Here is a 5,014-nt window from a genome sequence, read left to right on the forward strand (position 1 = left end):
CTGGCAGAAAAGTGTAAAGCAATTATATTCCAACAAAGAGCTTAAAAAAATAAAATTTCCCTGCCTGTAATCTTTTGGATCCAATTTCCTCAAGCAATTTACTTCAGGATCATATTTAGGGTCAGGAGATGGATCTGCCTGGTTCTGAATTTGACACCTTCTAAAAACATATTAAGTTCAAATCATATCCACTCCTAAGCTATCACACCCTAGAACAGTCGAAGTCTATCCCGATGGGGCTTTTCTGTAAACCTACATAGTTGGAAATGCCTCGTAGAGTAACCATGTGGTTTCCTTTCCACACAGAACTACCTGTTTTATCTGTGGGAAAGAACTGTAAGACAGAGCTGCCAAGTAAACTATGGAATACCTAACAAACTTTTTTAATCTTACGTATTGGCAATCCCAATGATCTGTATTGTTACATTTTTATGACTGTAGTAAATGCTTTTGCTGATATGTCCATATGCAACTGTGTGAGAATTTCTCCAATACTTAATTCCTGAGTTAAAGACTATGCACAACTTCAACTTTAATGCATATAGCCTAACTGGTCTCCAAATATTTGGACAAATTTATACTCTTAAAACCAACATATATCTATTTCCATTGGTCAACATCCTTTGTAACAGTTGGTATTATCAGACTTTTACATTTTAATCCATTTGTTGGGTGTGAAATTCCGTCTTACACTTGCTGTACTTTTAATTTCTCTAATTACAAACTCTTGAATTCCTATTGATGTATTTTATGTGCATCAGCCATTTGCTGTTTATAATTCTGTAAATAATCTCCTTGTATCTTTCATCCACTGAGTTGCATTGGATTATTTGTCTTTTTGTTTTGATGCAAGCTAACACTGTATTAGTTTTATATTCTTATTCTTCTATACTTCTCATTATTTTGTGTGCTAACTTTTCTACAAACGTCACAAATTCTCCAAAATTCTCTTATGGAACACTTACACATTTCTAGTAAAATAAGATTTGTTTTTTAAAAATGTTTGGCTTATAGTCCCCTTCTGGAAGCACTCCTTTCTCCTGTTCCCACTTGGACTAATTGTTTTCTAGTCCAAGGACACATCTATTCCTTAGCTCTGCCAGTCATTCACATCCTGCGAAGTCCCTTTGCTTGAATCCTGTGTTGGATCCTCTTTCCAGGATTCTAGGTAATCTTCCTGATACACTTACCATTTTAGTGGAATACAGTATCATGGGAATCAATGCGGTGCTCATAAGGTTAATTTTCGTGAACCGTCATATCTGAACATCTATTTATTTTATCACCCATCTGATCTCTTATTTCCCAGCTTTCTTTGTGGTGTGTTTTTGGGAGATTTTCTCAATAATAACTTCATATAACTCACTGGATTTTTAAATTCTAATTATCATACTTTTAATTTAAGAAATTTTTCTTGTTATCTATTCCTATTATTATTATTATTATTATTCTGTAATGGAAAACTTTTCTCTCATTGCTATTCTCTCTAATTTGTAAAACTTTTCCTCTTCTTGCATTGTCATTTTCTCTTCTGAAATCCTCTTTGACCTATTTGATGTGATCTCACATTTTCCTCAAATGTAAGTATTTTTGGTTTGAAGCATTATTAAGATTGAAATGTTATGTTGATCATGTATGGGAATCATGGACCTCATGATAATGGATAGGATAGTAAACTAGATAGATAGATAGATAGATAGATAGATAGATAGATAGATAGATAGATGATAGAAAGATAGATTTATTTTAAGGAATTGGCTTACGAGATTATGGAGGCTAGCAAGTCCAAATTCTGCAGGATGGCCTGGCCAGACTGCAGTTCAAGTTTAAAGGCTTCTGCTGGCACAGTTCCCTCTTGTCCAGGGGAGGTCAGTCCCTTGTTCTATTCAAACCTTCAACTTATATGTGGCCCACCCACATTATGGTGGAAAATCTGCTTTTAAATTAGTCCACCAATTTAAATGCCAGTTTCATCTAAAATATCCTCACACAAACATCCAGAGTAATGTGTGACTAACCGTGGGCCAGCAAAGTTGACACATAAAATTAACCATCACAGTGGGATACCTAAATATAAGTAACAGTAAGCATTCTTTCTTATTCTAGAAGATTTTCCAGGAGAAAGCCCTCTAATCATTTGCCTGAAGATAGTTAGCAAGCATTCCTGCAATCTGGGAGCTAATCAGGGAAACAGGACTGGGGAAGAGATGGTCACCAGCATTGTATAGAATATCTCTGTACCTCCCTGTTTTGGGTACAGTTCATCACACACACTCTCTGCATGACATATCTGGAGACTTTCAGTTCAAATTCTCCAAAGGATAAATGCTGGGCTCTGCTAGGGTATGAAAAGGAACTTGAAACTCTAACTGGTCCTTTATACAGATGTCTAACAAATTATCTTATTTTCAATGCCATAGTTCACCTGTGCCTTCTGGGGTAACAAGGTGTCCCTATTCTTGATTATTTCCTAGATTTGGTGGCATGGATTAGTTTACTTCTCTTTACACAGCCTTCTGCAAGCCCTTAGATTTCAGCTTTATTTTTACTCTGGTAACTTAGTTGCCTGTCTTTTGCCAGTTATCCAGCCTCCAAAAAACTTGTTGACAAACACGTTCATTGACATCCCTTCTGTTTTCTTTATTTTCATGTGTTTATACTGGGTGGGCCAAAAAGTGTCTTCAGTTTTTTAAGTAAAAGACACATTTTTCATTTTCACCAAGAACTTTATTGAACAATGTATTCACCCTTTTGTTCCATTATCTTCTGCCATTTCTCAGGCAACTTCATAATTCCATCTACCCAAAATGTTTTATCTTTTTGAGCAAAGAACTGTTCCAGGAGCCTTTTACAGTCTTCCAGGGAATTGAAATTTTTTCCATTAAAATAATTTTGTAAAGATCAAAATAAATGGAAATCCAAAGGTGCAATGTCTGGTGAATACGACAGATGAATCAGAACTTCTCAGCCAAGCTGTAATAGTTTTTGCCTGGTCATCAGAGAAATATGTGGTCTTGCGTTATCCTGATGAAAGATTATGTTTTCTGTTGAATAATTCTGGACACTTTTCATTGAGTGTGGCTTTCAGTTGGTCTAATTGGGAGCAGTACTTGTTGGAATTAATCGTTTGCTTTTCCAGAAGGAGCTCATAATAGAGGACTCCCTTCCAATCCCACCATATACACAACATCACCTTCTTTGGATGAAGACCAGCCTTTGCTGTAGTTGGTGGTGGTTCATTTCTCTTGCCCCACATCTCTTCCATTTCACATTATTCTACAGTATCCACTTTTCATGGCCTGTTAAATTTGTTTTAAAAATGGAATGTTTTCATTACATTTCAGTAGAGAATCGCATGTGGAAATACAGTCAAGAAGGTATTTTCCACTTAATTTATGTGGAACTCAAACATCAAAGCAGTTCACATAACCAAGCTGGTGCAAATGATTTTCAGCACTTGATTTGGATACTTTGAGTATGTCTGCTGTCTCCCGCGTGGTATAACTTTGATTGTTCTCAATTACTGTTTCAGCTTGATTGCTCTCAACTTCAACTGGTCTACCTGACCATGGAGCATCGTCCAGCCAGGAATCTCCAGCATGAAATTTCACAAACCACTTTTGACACATTCAGTCAGTCACAGCACATTCTCCATACACTGCACACATCTTATTTTACATGTCAGTTGCATTTTTACCTTTCTTGAAATAATAAAGCATAATATGCCGAAAATGTTGCTTTTTCTTCCATCTTCGATATTAAAATGGCTACACAAAAATTCACCAATTTTGATGTCTTTTTTTTAAATGCACATTGATATGACAGCTGTCACTACAATCTTAACAAAATTGTTTTGAATGAAGTTAACGACAACTAAGTACTACTAGAGACATCATATGGAAAAATACAAAAGAACTTTTTGGCCCATTCAGTACTTTTAAAAACAGCTTTATAAAGATATAATTCACATAGCATGCAACTCATCCATTGGGCTTATAACTACATCTTTTAGAAATTATTTTTGGAGTTTCAATAGAGAGTAGAAATAAACATGCATGTTTAAATATATGTTCCTGCTACTCAATTCTGTAATGGCCTATATGGGAAAAGAATCTAAAAAAGAGAGGATATATGTGATGTATAACAGATTCAATTTCCTGTACATGTGAAATTAACATAACATTGTAAATCAACTACACTCCAATAAAAATTTAAAAACAAATAAATTTAAGTTCCCTGTAATGTTCATTTTGGCCTTTTTAAACTTTGTATGTAGATTTTTTTTAAATTGGAATTTAATTAACCTATCATAAAATTCACCCTTTTAAACCATTCAGATGCTTATAGTACAGTCCAAATGTTGTGGGATCATCACCACCATCCAGAACATTTTTGTCACCCTCAAGAAGAAACCTCATACCTTTGTTCAGTCATTGTCCCTTTCTGCCTTCCTCTGGCCCCTAGAAATCAGTAATCTACTTTCTGTCTCTATGGATTCCGATTCTGGACATTTAATATAAATGACTGCACACAATATGTGGCCTTTCATGTCTGGTTTCTTTGACTTAGCAATATGTTTTCAAGGTCCACCCATGTTGTAGCACATGGATACCTCACTCCTTTCTATGAATGAATAATATTCCATTATATAGATACAGTGTATATTGTTTATCTATTCATCTGTTGATAGATTTTGGGTTGTTTCCACATTTGGCTATTATGAATAACATTGCTGTGAACATTTGTGTACAAGTTTTTGTGTAAACATATGTTCATTTCTCTTGGATTCATATCTGCATGTGGAATTGCTGGGTTTTGTGTTTACATTATTGTTAACCTTTTGAGGAATCGCCAAACTGTTTTCCAAAGTTGCTACACTATTTTACTTTCCTATCACCAGTGTCTCAGGGTTCCAGTTTCCCCACATCTTCCACAACACTTGTTATTTTCCATTTCTGATTAAAGCTATCCTATTAGGTGTGAAATATCTCACTGGTTTTGATTTTAATTTACC

The 5,014-nt window shown here is 35.1% G+C and overlaps 1 non-coding gene across 1 annotated transcript; it reads left to right on the top strand.

Annotated features, from left to right (window-relative positions):
- The first annotated feature begins 217 nt into the window (after positions 1-217).
- Positions 218-347, top strand: LOC130854708 (small nucleolar RNA SNORA18). The gene has a single exon (XR_009054146.1). It is a non-coding gene; the product is annotated as a small nucleolar RNA SNORA18 (small nucleolar RNA).
- Positions 348-5,014: the final 4,667 nt, after the last annotated feature.

The sequence above is a fragment of the Hippopotamus amphibius genome, chromosome 5 (assembly GCF_030028045.1).
Source record: "Hippopotamus amphibius kiboko isolate mHipAmp2 chromosome 5, mHipAmp2.hap2, whole genome shotgun sequence".
NCBI lineage: Eukaryota > Metazoa > Chordata > Mammalia > Artiodactyla > Hippopotamidae > Hippopotamus > Hippopotamus amphibius.